The 21,836-nt window shown below is 37.8% G+C and overlaps 1 long non-coding RNA gene across 2 annotated transcripts in view; it reads left to right on the top strand.

Moving 5' to 3' along the window:
- The first annotated feature begins 2,001 nt into the window (after window positions 1-2,001).
- LOC108639087 overlaps window positions 2,002-21,836 on the top strand; it is a 193,226-nt gene continuing 173,391 nt past the window's right edge. For both annotated transcript variants that reach the window (XR_001920248.1, XR_001920247.1), the window contains exon 1: window positions 2,002-2,185. This is a non-coding gene — a long non-coding RNA (uncharacterized LOC108639087). The remainder of the gene's footprint in view (window positions 2,186-21,836) is intronic.

Genomic DNA, 21,836 nt, shown 5'->3' with positions numbered 1-21,836 from the left:
AGATTCCAGAAAAGAGGATCTGTTTTATCCTGTCTGCATACTGGGTTTTCCTATTATCAAAACATACCCTAACACCATTTTAAATGAAAGAAAAAACTGAAAATGTAGCTTTATCCATTATATTTTTTTTCTAAGTTTATTGCGTGGTTTTGTAAAAAGCTGAAGATATTTGGTGATGTTTGGAAGAAGTTGGAACTGGGAAAGGATGCTAACAAAGGATGGGGAGCATGTATGCATCATAAACTTTTCATCATTTAAAGTTTATCTTTTAGGGAAGTCCATCATATAATTTCATGTCATTATGACACCAACAGTGAAAACACTTTGGTTTTCATCACTGAAGTGTTTGAGCTTTAGTAGCAAGTGGCTGTGATGACAAGCTCTTGATCTCCTGGGAAACTGTAGGATGATTCAGTAACGTCTGTCACCCAGTGCAGTCTTGCTTATGGTCCAGGGTTTTTTGTCTGTAGTAATAACACTTGTCTGGGATGGCTGTGTGAATAACCCCCTTGAGAAAGGCCATAAAATATATTCTATCATTTATTTGCAATTACTTGTAATAAAAACATTTATTGCGGCATTTACTATATCGAAGGCACTAAACAGAATTATCTGGGAAAAAGTTCATTATTCACAAAAACTATTTTTGGAGATGTTTATGGTCAACCAGTCTTTTTTTTCTAGATAATTTACATTGGAAATGAAGTTTGAATGTAAATATTCAAAGGCATATTCATTTCTGCTTCTCAGTACATGCCTGAAAGATACAGTGTCATGTAAATTGATGACTTCCCAGAGCTGGCAGTGTAAAAAGGAGCGTGTAAAGGTTGTAGCATCCCCTCCCTCCACTGGGAACTGCTTCTGCATACTTAGTTTTTCATTCTGGACTCATAACGCTGAACTGCCAGGCTGATTACTGAGATTGGAGCTGCCAGTTGATGGGCAGGGGGAAGGAAGTTTCTGTGTCCATATGAATTATCAAATAACATCCCAAGATGTCAGCTTGTAACGTTTTGTTTAGATGCCATGGTATTGTAAAGAGTTGCCTGAAAAGCACATTGAAAGGGATCCATTTGCATCTTGCAGACATCTATTAATGGTTATTGCTGATAAATGACAATGAATAAATTAATTAATGAATTGCATCTTTTTCTTATTGTAAGATATTCAAAGACCTGCAACTTTCTCAGATAAAGGTTTCTTCTGTAAGAGTTTGTTTGATTTGAGCTGAGTATGGGCACTCACTTACTGCTGGCTGTGTTCTGAAGTGGGTGTTTGTAAGACAAGTGTACATTTTGACACAGAAGTTTGAACTGCAAATTTGTGCAGAACAGGAAGGCCTTTAGTCAAGGTGTACAACCCCTTGGGCAAGGCACTCTGAGAGAATTTTCAGTTGGTTTGCTACACGAGAAGCATTGGGCATATTCATACCCTGATATACCCAAGAGAAAATACAAGATAAATTGCATTATTTTTACTGAGAGATAAGCAACCTCTCCTTTATGTGAGCTGAAAACATGCACAGTTACCATGGAATGAATATGTGATGCAAATTAGTTTTCTCTTTAGCAGAGTGTGCATGTGTCCATTGTCTCTCTGATAGAATTGTTTCAGAATACAGTACCATCAAGCAATTATGGAACTAATAGGGGAAGGAAAAGTTTCTCCTTAATCACTGTCAGATGTTATTTATAGAACTAAGGGATATAAGTTCTGGATTTATTTTTGTAATGCCTTGAAGCATGAGGATGCATGCTTTATATTCAGTTCTCACTAATAAACTTGTATTTCTCCTCATTATCCATAAACATCTAACCTGTCTAGTTGCTGGTGTGAGTACCTGAAAGAAGCAAATTAAAAATTTACTTTCTGTGTCCGTTCATGCTGATGAAACTCAATTAAATGAATATTCATTTAAAGAAAGAATAAGAAAAGTAAATTTAGCAAAGTTCAAATGTATTTAAAATTTTAAAACTTTTTTTTTTTTCCTTTTGCAGTATTTGCTGTGTCTCTTAGCAATCCAAAGAGAACATAGGTGTTATCAGGAAATGGATGAATCAGTACTCTCTAGAGACAGAATTCAATTGAAGAAAATTCCAAGATCTGGAGAACAGCTATCAGTGAGCATAAACAATACTGCAGTGAGAAGAGGGAGCTGGGATTGCTCAAGGCTCACGTGAATACAGTAAGTACAGCTTGAAAGTTAAAGGGGCTCTTCTGGGCAGAAAAATCTTTGAATAGTGTAGCTTTAAACAAAGTCATTTTCATAAGTATTGAATTTGAATCTCAAAGCAAACTTGATCTGTATAAAATTCAGCCAGAGCATATCCTAGCAAGTTCAAAGTGAGGCTTAAGGGAATTGCACCTTGATGCAGAAACCTTTGGCATTTTTTGTGGCTAACAATATTTTAGGAGCTATATGGAATTTAGATAAAGTCCTTGTAAAGGAAATGAACAGTGCAAATTGTGAAATTCTTTGTTATTTGGTGATTCTGAAACGCGGATACGAAAAACATGTCTGAGACAGGCATTACCCAGTGTTTTTGGGGGGATCTTTTTATTTACATAATAAAATATTGGGAAAGGTCAGATATGTGAAGAAATACAAATTTTGAGATGTTTTCTTTGGAACAAATAATATATTTAAAAATTTCTATTTAGAAATGTTAGAAATCAGTGTTCTGTATTGTTTTGAAATTTTCTTGCTTTTAGTTTTTTTTGGCAAAGCTACACTTTTTCACTCAAGCCACTGTTCAATAAGTAGTTGTTTTTATGAACTGATTAAAGTCTGAATGAGGGTGAATTTTACAGCCAGGATAAACCAGTAATTATCCTAAAGGTATCATTGACACTCTGCACTCTTAAACTTGCAAGAGCACCAAAAAACCGTGAATCCTTATGATATGAGCTCAAGTTTCTGTAGTTAAACATGACTGCAGTTTTTGTTGATTGGCATATGAGGGACAGCGATAAAAAAAAAGTACTGCTTCTCTAGAGCTCTTATTCATACCCAATAGTACAGATCTATGTGTTCCAGTTTGAAAAGCAGTGACTATGATCTTGCACTCAGTAAGTGATTTAAACTAACTTTGTGGTCCATGGTCTCTTAAACTTCTATTTATTTTAAAATTCCAATGGGACAAAACATTTCTTTTCAGCCTCCTGAACACAGTAAACTCTCTATGTTCTCTTTAACCAATTTTTGTGATATCAAACCAGTGGGAGCTCAATAAGATGTGATAATATATGATAAAGTTGCAGAGAGTAGAAAGTGCCAGATTATTTGATTTCTTGCAGTATTTTATATCACAACTGTCATTTGAAGGTCTAAAGGAATATTTGTTTTCCATTAGATGCTCGTGTTCTATTTGTTTCCTATGAGATATCTATTTGGTTTTTATAATCTATCTGCACCTGTTACAAAGTGATTATGTATTTGGGACCTGATTCATGCCAGGAGAAAACAGTAATTATCCTAAAGGTGTCATTGACACTCTGCACTCTTAAACTTGCAAGAGCACCAAAAAACCTGTTCCGATAGGTACAGTGAGTAATCCGCTGACTTTTTTTACTGAGGAACCTCAGGCTTTTGTATTGGCTTTTTAACAGTCTTATATGTTTGGGAAACCTTTTTTGCCCTATGGTCAGCTATTATAATTAAAAGATAGAGATAACAATGCAGAACGTGTCTCCTGTGTAAGCTCTCCTGTGCAACTGCAGCACTTTCACTGGTTTAGATCCCTCTAGTGTACAAATATGGGAAACTGCTTTTATAAGGCAGTTTTACCTCAGGATGTCCATTAGCATTTCCCAAAGCACTTTGTGTCCTTTCTTGTGTGACAGAGATATCGATCAAACGCCTGGTGAGTTAAATGGCTGCAGCTAATCATGTAAACTTGTGGATTGTGGATTCCACTGCTGGGAGTCAATGCTGTAATATTTCTGTACAGTTGATAGAGAAATCAGTGTCCTGATTTGTGCCAGTCTTTCAGTTGATTTTTCTAAGCTCTGTACCACAGAGCAGTACACAATTATGGAATTCTTAAGAGATTTTGTTGCTGTATTTTTTCTGGCTGCTGTAACTTCTGTAGCCTGTACAGGCTTGCCCTTCACCTCTTTTATGTTGGCTGTTCTGAGAAGAGAGAAAACCTTCCTAGTGCTGAGTGTGTTATCTGCACAGATGATCTATCTGTAGAGTTCTGAGGAAAAGTCAAATGACAACATGTCAGCTTTTCAGTTCTGGGGAAATTATCCCACATTACCTTGGCAGTGATAATAGTTTACAGCGTTCATGGTCTGTAATGGGCTGTTTGCCTTAAAGGGCTTTGACAGTTTTGCTGAACTTAACATGTTCTCAGCTAAGGGATGATCTTTCTTCACTACATCACTTGCCATTTGAATAGGTCACATTTTGATAAGATGTGTTTGATTTACCAACTGTGAAACTGCTGTATAAAACCCCTTTATGCTTACACACTTCTCAAAAGATTCAGTGTATTATTCTGAGAGCAAATACCTAATTATTTGCTGCTGAAAGCCATGTAAGAACACCTCTCTCTATGTCTGAAATCCTTTGGTGACGTCTGCCACAAGAAGTTTACATCCAAAATGAATAATACAATGAAAAGTGATTTCATTTCATGGGTTTGTTGAGCTGGAGTCTGGCTTTGTGATTATAAAAAAAAAATTAAAATGAAGTCACAGTGCCTGAGGCTGTGTGTATGTGTTTGTAGGGTGTCTTCAGTGCATTGTTTGACTCCATTATATCCAGGTCTGGAACTGAGCACTTGTTGATGCCATTGATATCAGGTCAAGCTGTACAGGTACTTCTACACCTTTCAAATACAGATCTCCTGAGAGGGTGCTTCTGAATTGGTTTATTCTTGCATAGATATGTCTTCCAAATACATACACCAAATACATATTTAGAAGAAAAAACACCACTGGCATAACGGATGGAGCTTGCTTGTGCTCTTCTGATTAGGATCATCATGATAGTGTTTGTAGGGCTGCAAGGAAGAATGTTCTTGGTAAGTCTTGCACTGCAGAATGATCTGGGCTTTATTGCAGGATTTGGGTATCTGTTACAGCTCTTTTCAGGGAGTAGGGGTTGGTTATGAGAGGGCAGGCCAGCACAATTAGGTGAGGAATCATCAGCATGATGAAGTCTGTGATTTTAGCACCCATGCACCTGTAGTAGGATCCTTGTGTAGAGTTTAAAGTCTATGAAAGTTTGTGCAAAGAGAAAAAAGGAAAATGAAGAAAATATGTTTAAGAACATCCACTGTCAAATAAAATTTCTCTAATAGTGGATATAAAGTTAATATGAGGCTGACTCTTCACACACAGAAGCATTTGAAGCCTCCCCTGGAGCTGCAGCAAGGTTGTCTGAAGCTGTCATGACAACACTAAGCTCCAGAATGGTTCACTGTGTTTGCCATTTTGAGGATTATACTAACTGGACACCACCATACTGTGACCATCAGTGATCACAAATAATGCTGCATGAACATACTGCACTAGAGAAGGTAATGAGTATTTTAGTGCTCAAGGAAAGGTTAACGAACGAGGCAATGAAAAAGCTTTACAGCAGAGAGTAAAGTGTTTCCCTGAGTTGGTATCTGAATTCCATGCACAGCTCTTTAGCTGTGTCTTTGGCTCTCCTCCAACTGGCAAAGCTACTTGGGAATCGTAGCTCTTTATGTTTAAATGCACAGAAAGTCCATATCCAAACTCCTGCATGTATAAGCAGCCCCATTGTCTGAGCATCTGACAATACCCATAAAGTATCTTATGAAAATGATGCTAATTCTATTCCACCTGTTGTTTGGATCTAAAAGGGGAATTGTCTTAAACTGGGCCTTTAGCCACCCGTGCTTATGTTTGAAAAATGGTAACAGACATTCTGTTTATCACTTGTAATAGTTGCCCATATGCCATGTGTTAGGTGTCAGGTGGAAGCATCCTTACTTCTCTGTATCATAGGAACAAACACTGTGCATTTCCACCTGGCTGTATCCAGAACCCACAGAGTACGTTCACTTGGCCAGAGGGCATCCCATTAAGTGACATAAGGAAAATCTCTTGCAATCACTAAAGACTTTTCTTGCTGTAATCCCTGCTGCTCCTGGGAATCTGAGGTGGGAAGTGAAACCCAATCTTTTTCTGGCTTTGCACAGCTCTGTGACAATGCCTCCAGGGCTGCTAATGTATTAGGGAAAAATTCTGCCAAGTAACATTTCTGTTCATAAATGTACCAGCTGGTTTTAATGACACTTGTGAGATACTGTTGCATGAAGTCAGGGTGGCGGAATCTTACTTTGTTGATGAGTGGCAGCTCATGAACAGCTTTAATTCCAGCTGCTTAGAAAGGAACCAGAAATGTCTGTAGTTAGAAAAGAATCAGAAAGTTTTTGCAGATAAATGGAGCACCTGCCTTTGAGTTCCACTTTCTTCCATGACACGCCTGATGGTCTGATATTTGCTATACCAGGCAGATCATCCCTGTGAGCTGGTGGGTGAATTATTTATCTGTGTGTCCATTTACAGTTCTGCACCTGTCTTGGCTTTGGACATAACTAGTCTTGATAGTGTCAGGTTCTATATTTCCTATTTGTTGGGCTGTTTTATTCCACATCAGTCTAGCACTTCTATAGTCACCAGCAATATCTATACCCTTGGTGAGAGACCACTTAGCTGCTCCTTGATAAATAATTAGTAAATAACACATCAGCTGCTGACATCTTGCTTTACCCAGTTGAATTAAATGTAGCAAACATTAACTCTTGTATGATTTTGCTAGGTTTATTATCCATTTCAATTTCCACAACAGGCCTGCATCTGAGTGAATGGAATATTTCCATTCTGAAAATGACCAGTGACATTCACATGTTTGCTTTCATTCCTGCTGTGTTTCTGCCACTGCTCACCATTCTTTCATAACAAAGCTATCCCCCAGCTTGCTCTTCCATGTTTCAGATCACATAAAGGTGCTGACATTCAACAGAGAGATAGTACATTTGTTTATTTTTCGGTTTACTGAATGCATCTACCAACATAAATTTCAGTAGGTGGAAAAGGTAACAGAGAATATTGAGCGTATCAAAAACAGCGTTACAGCAGCAGAGTTCACAAAATCCCTCGTACCACAGCTAATGGGATGGCCCTGCAGCTGTGCTGACAAAAGGGCTGTTTTAAGTCCTGCCCTGGTTGTGCTCCCAGCAGCCACACTGACTGTGGGGTGACGGCCTCCAAACTCCACAGGCAAATGCTCAAAGGGCAAGGGCAAGCTGTGGTTACCAACTGCAGGGATTGCAGCTGCAGCCACTGATTTCCTAGTGCACAAATGAGAAATGACATCAGATGAGCTTTGTGCTACAAACTTGATTAAATAGAATGCTGCACCAGACAGAAAGGATTACAATGATGTTGGGTTTCTAAGGAAATGTAGCACAAAGGACCAGGCTGTACCTCTGTCAGTTGAACCTGGCAGCTTTGGTCTGTGAGAAAAACTTTTGAAGGTAAAGACTCCAGTCTGATGTACTTTGTTTACACCAAGCTTATGGTTGTTTAAAATCTGGGTTTGGTGCTGCATATGTTTGGATAGAGCAATATGACTGACTTCTAGTTTTTCAGATCTTAACACTGATTTAGCTTCCTATTACATATGCACAATACACCAACTGCATATTCCTTTCTAGGTACTGGAAATTAGCTACAGTATATGAATCTCAGCATGTAATATGATAGCATTTTATTCATGTTGGAAGTAATGATTCTATTATGTATTTCATGCCCAAAGAGAAATAGCATGGCTTCAGGCAACAGAAATTAACAGTATGAAACATTATTGTTTGTGATGTTGTTGATGTTTTAATTGCTGATCATTAATCTGTGTTCTTCAACTCCAGTGTTGGTGAAATTATAATTAGTCCAGTGTGTTTTGCTGAAATGTAGAAAACAATCAGTCTGCCACTAATGATAGGGCACGTGGGACTCTGAAACTGAGTATCAAGTCAGTACTTCTGTTCCACAGTGAATAATCTTTTTTTTTCTATTTATATTTCTGGAGAAAAATGTGGTTATTGAGAGAATAACTTACACTAAAGAAAACTTAAAGAACTTGAAAAAAATCAAAATTGCACATTTTATTTATTTCCATCTAAATGCTAATGACGTAATAATGTAATTCCTGTATCATGGTCCAGTGGAAAAAAAACTTTGGACATACATGTTTCTGGAAATGTAAATAATGTCACAGTTGATCCTAAGTGTGGCCTTCACTCTCTCATATGTGTGTTTGCCTAGTCAATTAGAAATACATATTTTTTTTGTTACTTTTTTTTCAGACAAGGATCAGTTTCATCATAAATTGACTCTCATCGTAATGCATGTGCACATGTGCATTCATAAACTTTAAAAACTGTGTATATGTTTCAGGATTACTTATGTTGTCAGTCCAAATCTAGACCTACTAGCACCAAGTTTGCTTTAAGTTTAATTTCTGTTACTTTTTCAGTCTTTACTTTCAGAAAAAAAATAAATAAAACTGTTATTAATAATAGCAGTCAAAAATGCCCCAAACACCACCATATCACATTCACTTACGTCAATGCAAAAGGAGTTGAAGAACTGCAAATTAGTTGTATAGTTGTACAACCCGGTCAATATGACAGATGTTCACTGGAGTAAATATCTAAGGACTGTAAAGCAGCTTTTAGGATTTTGCATTGTCTGCAGTGGCTTTTCCTGTGTGGGAAAGATGCTCCAGCAAACCAAGGTATGACTGTAAACGACCAAAATTGAGTTGGTGTAAATCCAAATGTGGAAGATCCTTATTTCATTCAGTTAAGCTGAAATCAACTGGAAATAGGTTTTAATTAAAGAAAACAAAAGAGCCCTTCAGAAGTGACTGCTGAGCGTCCCTCTGAAGGTTTTGCACACTATAAATACAATGGCTTCAACTGAGGTCACACTGGTACATTTTGCTTTTAAAGTATCTATAATCTGATCTGGCTTTAGATGAAGTCACTGAGATATTGGCACCTACTACAAGACAGAGGATTGAATCATTCTTTTAATGAGGCAGGGACCAGTTCTCAGCTGGCATAAATCAGTGTTTAAATAATTTATCCTGACTAGGAATCCATCCCCTTCTGTTTAAAGAATAAACCTATTTCCTATCTAACACTGATTCTTAACCTACTTTCTCCACTAAAAAAAAAAAAATGTATTCAGGTTTAGCAAAGAAGAAAAAAAGTGTTTATTGAGAAATTATTCTGTATAATTCTAAACCCAGATGTTTCAACACTAATCTCCATAATCAGTGATGACATTCCTATTGCCAGAAGACAGATGAATGTCAAGATCTTAATGGCTGAATTTTCAAAAATGCTCCATTTCAGTCCAGTCTCAGATGTGATGGTACAGCAAAATGATGAAAGTTTCAGATTGAATGAAGTACATGTCTCCTTACAGCTGTAAGGGTGCACAAAGTGTTGCACTGAGTGTCACATCACTTTGACCATCAGCCTGACTGTGCTGACAGTAAGGTATGATGAGTAATGTGCATATGTATGAGATTAAAGAATAGATGGTTTAAATTCTGGAATTTTCTTTTGTAATGCTGTTTAACTGAGAGGTTTTAAGGCATGTTAGTTAGATTAGCACCTGATTCTAAACCAGTTTCTGGAGACACATTCTAAATGGAGGCACCTGCTTGACTAGTGGAATACACTTAATTTTTAAACCTGAACTAAAAGAAAGACAGGCTTATACATAATAATAATAATAAGGGTAATAGTAATAATTATGAAAAATAATCACAGTGTTTTAGAATGCTTCCAGAATGATAAATTTTAGAAACAACACTTAGCTTGGCTTTTCTCTGTTACCAAGCAATGAAAGGTTTGTAGCTGAAGTAAGATGTGATGAATGAATCCAGTGAATACTTTACAAATCCTTCAAAAGAACAAAAGATAAATCCTCCCCCTTCAGAACCAGTTTTGTGATGAATTTGTATAATGCTTCCAACCCAGAAGGCATTTTGTTACAGACAAAGAATTTTATGGAGAAATTTTTTCAGGCAAATTCTGGTGTGTTCTGGTTGGAAGTGTCAAGAGAGGGGAAAAAATAGCCTTGGCTACCATGTAACATAGGAATTGTTAAAAGCTGCCCACTGTTGGTGTTAATCCATCTCAACTGCAAAGAAGATTGAGACCGGGTAGCTCTTCAAATGAAAATTGATGTTGTAATAAACCTTGACAGATGTATGACTTTTGCTGGTATTGTTAAGACAACGCTCATTTCATTGATTCATTCAGTATTATCATGCTGATTATAGATCCTGGAGAACATCTACACATCCCAATCAGTTCTTTCCTTCATTGACAAGTACATTTTTTGTGTTTCTGTGAGATTACCCAGCTCCCTGAGTGCTGAGCACTGGCATTTCTTGGCAGAATGTGCCACTGCTTTTAGTAAGATACCCTTCAAAACATTGTACCACGCCACACCAAACCTTGCTCTAAACAGTATAAATCCTTTCACTTTAATTTCTTTCCTTTTCATTTTTTACACCTTACTTGGAAGCATTAAAGACAACCAGCTTTTTGGCTTTCCTGCCTGCCTGAAGATGTAAGTGCAACAATGCTGATGCCAAATGACTAAAGAATCAGAATAAAAAAGTCCCTGAAAGGAGAAAGGGTGGGAGGGAAGCAGGAAAATGAGCAAAGAAGATGAAAGAGGAGCACTGAGGAGAAAAACTATTTCTTAATTGCACTATGAACTTTCTCTTGTGAATCTTGGATCTCACCCTAATTAAAGTAATTGGCATGTAGCAGTGTGATACAGATGGAATTCAGACACATTCTGTACTGGGCAAAGAGGGTTTAAATTTGCATTTGCTAGCTAGCTTTCAAAAGAGCTGGGTTTTTTTCTCTTTTCTTTCATTGTGTGCAAAAGGAAGAGCAGGATTACATGGCTGTTAAGAAAGAGGAGGCACGTGAATGCAAATATCTGTGTTCATCTTTAGGCTCAGTTTGTTCACCTTGCATTTGGAAGGAGTTAGAGCTCCTGCAGGGATGCTCCTATGATAAATCCTCAGAATATCTTAGAGACTATTTAGTTGTTTGGGAGAGCTTTTGCCTAGTCTGGAACTGTTGAAATAAAATACCATTAAAAGGTTAAAAAGTGACCACAGTATAGTACAGGACAAATAAATGAACTTATGAAAAATGAGGGAATAACCAAACCTACAGGAACCAAGAGCCACGGCTCAAGAAGTAAAAGCAGGAGGACACTAAATCAAACTACAAAACCAAATAACAACTTTACTTGAACTTTGTGCTTATTAACATTATAAAATACCCACCCTAGATCATCCTTTACTCACATAAGCCCCTTCCTCATAGAGCATGTGTGGTAAATAAGTGTGCACTCTATCTTCAAACAGAGATGAGAGACTGCAAAGACAAGGACTATAACTTTAGGCTGTTACATACATGGGAAATAACAAATTTTTATTTTTCCAAGAGTATAAAAATGAGCTCCTGGCATAATGAAGGTTTGGATTCACCACCTAGCTCCCATCTCTGTGCAGAAATGAAATGAAATCAAATATCTCAGCTCTGTGTGTGGATCAGCTTATTGCACACTGGGTGTAAGAAATGTTTTTGGGACAACAGAAGCAGAAAGGAGTTATTGGGGTCTAATAGCAACTGGGGACTAAACTAAATCCTTTTCAATGACTGGAGTGACCCAAATGGAAATCTGGTCCCTTACTCTATTCAGTGAATTCCCATCAGTTTTGGGGTTTAAAAGGTGAAAGCACAGTAAAGGATAAGGGGTTTGCAAAAGAGAATTTATCTTCCCTTGGTGGAGAAAAAAAAACATGTGCTAACCAAGTGGATCACAAAGGCAAAGTCCTTGCTTGCTGCTTCCCCATAGCTCTGTAAGGCTGACATTCTTGGTCTGGAGACTTTCTTCACACATCCCTTGATCTCTGAGAAAACCCAACATGAGTTCAGTTCAGTTAAAAACAGAGCTGGCAAAAAACACTGGCAGTGGTCCTGGAGAAGCCATAAAAGCCTGACTGGTTTGACTGAGGTTGATCCAGCCCCTGTGCAGAACAGCTGTGTAAGCTCTGGAGAATGGGCAGTAAAATGAAGTCACAAACTACCACTAGGACACCAATTCTCACTCTGATCTTTGAGACAAAATTTCAAGTTTTCCACTGCAGGCTCCAGCTCAAAGCTTGCACAGATCTCACAGATTTCAAAACTTCTCCCTGAAAAAAATTGAGTTATCCTGACTGTCTCAGGTGTCACTGTATTCCAGTTACAAGTTTTGTAACATGCTCTTGAATTTTAAGTTTTGCATTTTCTGGGGTACCAGTGGAAAAGTTCAGAGCCTCAGAGAACAGCTGATGTACATCTTGAACGCTGGTGTTCAGACGTGTCTGTGTTCTGGTAACACATGCCTGTCTTCTGCAAATCTGTATCTCTGTGCCAGCAGGACATTTCAGTCCCAAAGGTTTCTCTCTGTGATAGCTGCAATCTGCCTAAATATGTTAAAGAAGGGCACTGCTGTTAGTTGATGAAAATGGTGTTTGAAGGCCTCAATGTTTTTGATTTATTCTCAATTCCCGTGGGGCAATTAATTTTCCAGGGGCAAGCATACTTTGGTCCATGGGTTAAACATAAAAATTATGATCAAAACCACTGGAGAATTTCCTGGTAAAAGAGGATCATTCTCATAGGTGACAGAATCCTTTTTGTTCACCTTTTAACAATGGTTAGAACAACAGAGTGAATCCTTTGAAAGGGTAAGGAATTTAAATATAGGTATGCTCCTCCATTTCATCCTGTCACCCAGGCAGGGGCAGAAATGCCAGGAAGTGCACTGTTGTCTCCTGGCCTTGTCAGCTCTTCTGTCTCTGCAAGCAAAGAAAACCTCAGCTCTGTCTCTACCAGTGAGTCACTGTCAGTTTTTGCTTTCCCTGAACCTGTTGTGAGATCAAAGAAAGGGGTCATTGGATGGGAGAGCTGCTACAGTGCAAGCTCAGCAATGGAAAAACAGCAGAGTAGCTTCTGCTCTGTCACCCCTCTGCCAGAGCTGAGATCAAGAAACTTGACCCATCTGTAGATGTGCAAAGCCCAAAGGAGACTCAGCTCTCACCCCTTCTCACTGGGAGCAGTAGCTGTGCTGAAACCTCGTGGGGCTAACCAGGTGTTTAATTAAAACTACACTAATTTAACAAGCTACAAACTCCAAGTAACAGGTAAAAAACTGTGTAAATCATTATAAAACTTCTTGTCTCAGACACTATTCCTTATTAACTGTTTTCCAGACTTTGTGATGAAACAGAACCAATGGAGATTAGTGGTGGTGGTCACACGTGGTCTGCGTAAGTTTAGCATATTTCATAGGTCTAACTATTTAATAGAACTGCAGATAGGTTTAAATTTGGTTTGAGTCAGGGAGACACAGACTTGGGTGTAGTTTTACATGGGTTTTTTTCTAGGCTGGAGCTGTATATACAGCTGATATTTTTCTTCTAGTTATGCTGCACAGATTTTTGTAATTTCCTTAAAGTCATCCTTGGTTGGTACTAAAAATTGTTTTATTTTAATAGTTGAACAGTTGTTACTAGAATGCTCCATGATACTTTCAGGAAGTAGTTACTGACTCATATGTTGTGTGTGCCTTTGCCTGGGCATCTACAGGTGTAAGCAAGCCATACTGTTTAAAAGATACCATCTTTTATGAGGTGCACAGTGAGTTGTAACATTTTGTAGGATGGGTCTGTTCGGCTTTGGAGTGTTTGGATTTTTTGTTTTGTTGTTATTTTAAACGTACTGGTTTAATGGCACTCAGAGTTCTGAATATAAGCAGGAAACTGTGAGGTGAATAGATGGTCCTCTTGGTAATGAGAGCTGCATTTCCTGTTGTCCTTTTGTGTGTTTGACATGTCTGATATTTTATGGGGGGAAGAGTTAGAATTTTTTTTGTAAGTTAGGAAAATAAGTCCAATGAATCCTGCTAAAAGGCAGCCTCATACTGTTGTCATTAATGGCTTCCCCTGAGAAACTGGCAAATTGATAAATTAAGCTTTCCCTCTGTGACAGCCTTTCATACACTCAAGATGTAGCCCTGCTTTAGTCTTCAGCAGCATTAAATCAATCTACTATAGAAATACTTTGCCTTCCTAGCTAGGTACAAAATATATCTAGAGACTTGGTCTGTCTGTTCACTGTGTTTAGCTCTAAGTCATTTTGACAATCACAAGAGGCTTAAATTTTGTATTTATGTTGAAATGCATCCCTAATTGAGATGTCTATATCGCTTCAAGCCTCTCTTCTTGAAAACCAATTAATACATTTCACACTAGAACACAGTCTTTTTATTAAGACTCAATTAAGGAAGATATAATGAGGCCAAACTAGGTGAAGCTTTTAGTGTGTATTATACACAGCAGATCTTGAAAGATAGATACAAAGTCAAATCTCACTTTGAACCTGCTTTCATCTATCTAGTTGCACTAGTAAAAAGTCCTATATGGTGCCTGTACCAGCAAGAAGTTCATAAATAAAAAAACTAAGCAAACTAAAATTACCATCCATAAGTAAGAGATGAATTTTAGTTATGTCCTCCGTGAACATGGGAAACCGATCTTTTGGTTTCAAACTTTTTTATACAGGCTGATGTCTTATATCATTAGCTATTACCAGATGCTACTAAATAAATGTCTTCATACAAATACCAAGATGTAGTGTAGTTTCTCAGCATTCCATGGGATAGGTAGCTTTCAAAATGCACAGGGTGATACTTTGAAAAACCCATGATATATATGTGTTTTGTGCCACCTACAGAACCGAGATGCTCGTGGGAAATCTCTAATGTGAGAGGGTTGCAGTAACAGCTGGTACTGACTGGTCTTGGTAGTCTTGGCCAGACTGATAGAAAACATGGTAAATTTGCCTAAAAATTCGTCAAAAATCTGGACTTAGGCTACTGTATTTAAGAAAGTTGAAAACAGTGTAGTTGATTATGAATTCATTAATGTTTTCAGGCAGAATGTGTCTGAATTAAATACAGGTTTATATATTATAAGCTGATTTACAGTATGATTTATCAGTCCAGGCTATGATTAAGTAGAATAAGAAATGTGATGAAAAACTTAAGAAAGAAGATAGAGTGGAAGGAAAATTGCATAGGTCATCCCTACAAATTATAGAACTGTGGACTCACAACAACTCTGGGTTTACTGGGAGCTGAAGATCCAGATCTATTAAGTTTTTGCCAGGTCTGAACCTCACAGTATAAACCCAGAGTGTTACTGGAACTGGGATTTTGGAGATCTTGGAAATATTTTTTAAAATTTGTAATAAAGAATATTTTTTCTGAGGCTTTGGTAGCAAGTTTCATTGTAGTTGGAAATGGCATTTCTCACTGCAAGATGGATGACTTTCCAGAAGTCTTTAAGTTGTAAATACACAATTCTTACTCATTTTCCTTTTAAAATATATGATAACTTCTGTGTAGTCTTGGCAGATGCTCACAATTTCTCCCTATGGATAAATGAGGGGGTGATCCCTGACACCAGCCACTTATCCTAAAGGGATTACTTCCTCCCCAAATTGTGGTCTTTTTGAAGACACAAAATTAAACATTAGCCCAAGCACAAAAAAAGGGTGACATTGTCAGAAGTGTGAAGGACCTGAGTCCTTCAGGGTTATTCTAGCACCAAGGTGCCAGAATAACTCAAATTTTCAAAGGGCTTATGAATATGTATTAGTTTATTGATCTTTGCATACAGGATGCAGCGATAATTATGTTTGATTATAGCTCTTTGATAGTTAATGAGAGATTTTAAGTGCAAAAGTCCTTCTTGTGTATGTCAGTGGGATTGTTGCCTTAAAGGTAGTGGAAGAGGTGATTCTTCATTTCACTTATTTGAAGAAAAATAAAATCACATACATTAAAAAAATTCTTTTGAGAATAAGTAATGCATGTGTACATTGCTAATGAGTGAAACTTGGATGAGTGTAAATCCATTTTCAAGTATATTACTTAACTGAATTTACTTTTAGGATGAAATAAAGGTAATTAAAAAATAAATAAAAATTTTAAGGAAAGTTTCAAAAAGTCTTAGCCAGTATAGCTAAATGAGTTCTGTTGATAAGTACTTAAAGGGCTATAGAAGGAGTAGAAAAAAATCATCACAGCTTTCTGAAATATCTGTTAATCTATTTAGCAAGATTTGAAAGAAAGCACTTTGGCCAGATTCCTGAGCTGTAGTTCTTTTTGTCCTGTTTTAGAAAATAAAATTAATTTACTCAAGCCCCAATTTGATATTGACTTACTGTTAGAACCCTTATGACACATCTCCCAGTATCACAAGGTTTGGGGCCATTTTTAGACAGGTGAACCCAGACTGTCCATCTTCTGAAGCGGTTATTTCAAATATCATTATGGAAAAAGGACACTTTCCAACACAATGTGTGTGGCTGTAAAGAAAGAGGAAACCAGGATTTTGGAGTTTATCATTAAATAAACGTTCAGTTCTCAAATATAAGTCCATTTATTTGTTGGATTTAGCCAGACTTCAGTCCAAAAAAAGAGGTCATTGGGCCTTCATCCAGCAAGGCACTTAAACACATTCATAACTTTAAATACATGAGTGACTGGACTCAAATCAGAACATTAAGTGTTTTGTTTGACTAGGGATCCATTGATTGCTTTTTGGCACCAATCTCATTCTTTCTTTAAATGAAGTTAGTCAAGAAATTAGAAGCCTTAGTTCCCTTCCTTGTTCAGAGAACAATACTACATATAGGATGGAGCAAGACCTTTTTTTCCATTGAAGAAAACAGTATTGCACATGACTTCTTTTAATTAGGGCTTGGTCTGAAGATCCTTATGGTTGTCTCAGTTTGAGCTGGCCCCAAACATCATCCCGTCAAGAATACAGTAATTTAAGGTTCTTATTTTCTAATTCAGTGGAGCAGTTACTCCTTATCTTTTGAGATTCCCTATAGGCTGTGGATGGCAAACAGTTCTTGTAAGTGTTTCTGACTGCAGGTGTCAATAGCTTGTTTTAGAACTGGGGCCAGGAAGTAATTTTGAGGCAGTAATTGGCTTTTTGCAGTTGTAAAAATAACAGCAAAAACAGGCTGTTCTGTACAAGGGTCCATCCTGCCTCAATTCTGGATGGTTTGAGGGCTGTGGTGGTGGGTTACCTCAGCTCAGGGGCAGCAGAGCTTCACAGAGGCGAGTTGCTCTTGTCTCCTGTGTTACAGGGAAGGTCAGGGAGTCTTTCCTCTGTTCCAGAGCTTACCATAGTGTTGGAATAGCAGGTTTCTTTCAGCCCCTGAGCTCCACCCGTGTTCTACCCTGACCATCATTACGATAATGTCTCCTTTGGCGACGCAGGAGGCCTGATGTATCTGCTATATTTGTGAGCTTCTTGGCTTCCTTTTCTGATATTCCCTCTTTACCTTTCTTTAAACAGCTTTAGTTAATTACCTAAATAGCCCATGTGAATCAGATTAGAGAATTTGAGAATCTTTCCATATGGCAGAATGTCTGGGTTTGTTTTCTGGTAAACAAACTCAGTTTTCCAGAAAAACTCAGTTTTTCTCTGAGTTCTTCATTTTTCTGTGAAAAGCGTATTTAAAAAATAATCCTGGCCCACCTCAGGATTCTTATTTTCAAGAATCCAGCTAAATCCAGGAAATCAAACTGAGTTTTGTTTCATTTTCCTTCCATTTAAGGCAGTGTTAGGGTTCCCCAGCCACTGTGGTGTTTACCAGCCTGTATCCCTTTGCTGCTCCTCAGCAGCTCAGCATTGCCTTCTGCACATGTGCATAAGTGGGAGCTACTGGTAGTGATGATTACACCACACAGTCTGCAGATTCAGACTGAAGGATTCATTTTCCCTTGCAGTATACATTGCTGAAGAAAAAATAAAGGGTTTTTTACGATATTTTCCTATTTTCAGGTAGATACAGAAAAAGCAATATCAGACAAGTAAAGAACATTTTGCACTGGCAGGACATTGAAATGCTTTGTGTGTGACTTAATATGTTTTTGCTAGTTTTTCCATTTTTGGTTCTGAAGCTGAGAATTGGAAAAGCAGTATTTTCAAATTTTATTACAAAAACTAATTTAATGATTGTATATATTACCTGCGTTTATTCCCATTTTTTCTCATAGAAATGCATCATTTGACAGAAAATGCTCATGGCTGTCTCAAGGATGACCAGAAAATGGAGTGAAGACACAGTCTTTGATCTCGAATTTTCCTTGTGGGAAAAATTTCCTCGGGGATATATTTCGCATAAGGGTTCCAGTCCTTGTTGGAAATGTATCCCAGAGGAAACTTGGAAATGCTGTAATAGCCAATCTCTGTTGCAGATTTCCCAATGAAAATCTTTTCTAATTAGATAGAAAAGATGGCTTCACTAGATTGCTGCAGTGTGATTGTAAAGAAAGTTTCCCATGAGAAGGTCACATTTATGTCTTTAAAATTAAACACATCATTAAAAGGTCTTGGCTGAATCAAGGCTAGGGAAACACAGATCAGTGACTCCACTTTCACACTTGAATACTTATGAGGCAAAATGTGTGAGGCTTGTGAAGCTTTATTCCTAAGTTTTCCATTCAGTGCACTGGTTGGCAGATAGCTAAATTCTCTCGAGATTATTTTTTAAAAACGTGGTAGCATCCTAACTGGACAAAACCAGCTAGGTTATTAATGCATTTCCCTTTTTTTGTATGTGTTTTGAGTTATTTTTCATAGATCCAGAAGCGTTTGTCAAAAATGTTTTCTCAAACAGACAAATGGGAGGATACAGAAGCTAAAGAAGCTGTGCCCACTGAATGGATTTGCCAAATGAGTCAGAATAGCATCTTTGGAAGCCAGGGATCAGGGCATTATTGGCCTGACCAGGGACTTATGCAGACAATAATTGCAAACTGTAAGAATGGGAGGTGGGGGCCATTGGAACTTTATTACAGAGGTCAGTAAATTGTGTAAAATCATGGCTATAACCCTCTGTACTTCAGGCAGTGGCTCAGTCATTCAGAATTATCTGGACACCTCTCTGCCTCATCAGGCTGTTTTCAGATAGCCTATACAGACCTAAGATGGAAGTTGACACGGGTTGATTTTGAATGGATAGAAGGAAAAAACTTTTTACTTTGAGGACAGTCAAGCATTGGAACAGGCTGACCCAGAAGATTGTATAGTCCCAGTTTCTGTGGATTCCTGGGGGGTTTTCAAAACCTGACTGAGAAAAAGCCTGAGAAACCTGGTCTGAGCTTATAGCTGACCCTGCTTTCAGCAGGAGATCAGACTTTCGTCCTTCAATGAGGTCCTTGCCAGCCTGAACATACCTGTAATCTTTATATTTTGCTTGTGTTCACAGTGAAGAAGATTCTTGGCCTTGGGTACTTTTCATGAAAAAAATTAAGGTCAAAGAAGGAACTCCAAGATCTTGAGAAGTAGGAGTGTGTCATCTGGCTCAGAGCAGAGGGAGATTAACAAGTGTTTTTTCTTGAATTGCTGTGGTCTACCATGCCATTTGATCTGTTGAAATGTGGCCTATAAAATATCTACTGAAACTACTAAGCCACCACTAAGCCAGAGGCCTCAGATTAGGTTCTGATACTTGCTCAGAGGTGGGAAACATTAAAACTGAAGAGATTACTTGAGCTAAGATAACTATCTTCGGGTAGTGAGATCTTAAGATACTCACAGAGGACTCTGCTGGGTAAATTAAATTTCCCTGCAGTTGCTTGTTTCCATTTGAACATAGCCAGAATCCCTGCTCTGTGTGGGAAACTGGCTTGGGGGGAAAGAAAAAGAAATCAAAAAGAAAAAAAAAATTGATCTAAAAAAGTTTCTTTGGATAAGTTTGATAGTTATGAAAAATTTACTTTCATTTATTTTCTGATTGGTTGTGGGGGTGGAAAGTAATTGCTGACATTTCAACAATAAGTGGCCATTTAGATTCTGGACACTGGACCAGCTTTTCAGTCCCACTTCTGCACATCAAAATTGTATTAGAAGGGGGCAGTCAATGTTATAAGTCACTCTGGGCTCTTATGTAGAAGAAACGACAAAGGAAAATATTTTTCCTTTTACCCCCTACTTCTCTTCCCTTCATGCTGCCTGCTGGGGCATTTTTAAAAGCCTATCTCCATCATAGGCACATGGTTGGGTTTTACCTTTATCAGGCACAGAGGAGGCAGACCAGCCTTTTGAAATTTCTCAGCAGTTAGCAAGAATAAAGTGGGCATCCTAGTGGTGGGAGTAATTTTCAGCTTCCTGACAACAATTGGCAGAATGCTGGGAAAAGCTATTAAAAATGAGGTTCGATCACCACAGTCTATTTTGGCCTATATTTAATGAGATGTGTCAACTAGAATTTACAGTAAGTGGCTAATTGTTAATAATGTGCCTGTCTAAGACATCTGTGACTTCAGCAGATCTGCACAATACAACCCTATGTGCTTGCTAGGTTTTTCTTTATTGGGTATCTGAGGTCAACTTAGCACTGTAGTGAAGGAATAGGATGTGACAGGAAAAAAGGCACTGTTAACTTTCTAAAAGTTTATTTATTATATATTTTTGGACATACTATATGAGTATGTAAATTACAACAAATAAGTTAAAAATTAAAAATGAATATGTGACCCCAAAATAGCAGTGGCATTTCATCTCCCTTCTTAATTGTGCTCAGAACCAAGGCAATGGGTCTGTGGAGTAGCATGTTTGTGTTTAAGGTACTAAGTGGCTTCATTGCCAAGGTTCCTTGTTGCTTTGGGCAAGTTACTTCAACTGTTTTTGCTTCAGTTTTTTATCTGTATAAAACTTCTTGCCCTAACAAAAGTTGGGGGGTTGTGTGCACACTGAAGTGACTGAGGGACAGTCATAAGATCCTATAAAAAGGATTTATGACAAAATGCCTTAATATGAACAAATCTAAACCTCACTTTCTCAGTCTTTTGAACACCAACGTTTTGAAGACAGCTGTGCCTAGTAAATTAACCATCCCCAAACTCCAGAAAAAAACCATTTAAGAACAGGCTTGTAGCTCTGGGTGCACCAGACAGGGCTCAGTGCTCTGCCACCCCCCTGCAATGTGTGTGTGTAGAGCCAGTCAGGACCACTTACTAAGGCCATCTCCTGGCAGTGCCATTTTCTCAGGGAAGTCACATTTTCTGAGATATTTAGTACTTCAAATTTTCTTCTAGAAGGATTCCACAGCTTTGCTTTCCTTTCCTTCTGCCCTTGTCTAGTTCAGTAAAGTTTTCAGAAAGGCATGACATCTTTCACTAAACTAACTGAGGTAGTTGAAGAAAGCGAGGAAACGTTAAAAGTCTTTTCATTTGGATTTAAAATGAAACAGGCCTTGCTTAAATCCTTTCACCATCATATAAAAAATTGGCTGTTGTTTCTGGCTGTGCTTCTTGACAAACATTTTCCTCTTGTGAAAACATAAACTGCATATAAAGATTATTTACTTCCCAATTTTCTTTATCAGGCTTTTGCAGTTTCTGATAATGAACAAAATTTGGGAGACTGCTTCCCTCATGTTTCCAAAATGCTTTCTGAAGGTCTGGCATAGCTTCTGTAATCCTGTATATTGTAAGGAATGTCAGGGAACAGAATGTAAATGATCAAACACAAGTAATAGGAGTTGACAAGAATGATAAACTTTATATTTCATCTTCAAAAAAAAATCAGAACTGTATGTTTAAGTGGTTGGAAAACTGATAGAAACTGTAGACAGTTTGGTGATCATACTTATTGGAAACACTGGTAGGCA

This window comes from Manacus vitellinus, unplaced genomic scaffold (assembly GCF_001715985.3).
Source record: "Manacus vitellinus isolate BGI_N305 unplaced genomic scaffold, ASM171598v3 scaffold_16_pilon, whole genome shotgun sequence".
NCBI lineage: Eukaryota > Metazoa > Chordata > Aves > Passeriformes > Pipridae > Manacus > Manacus vitellinus.
Note: the sequence above shows the minus strand (reverse complement) of the source record. Positions and strands in the feature narration are given on the sequence as shown.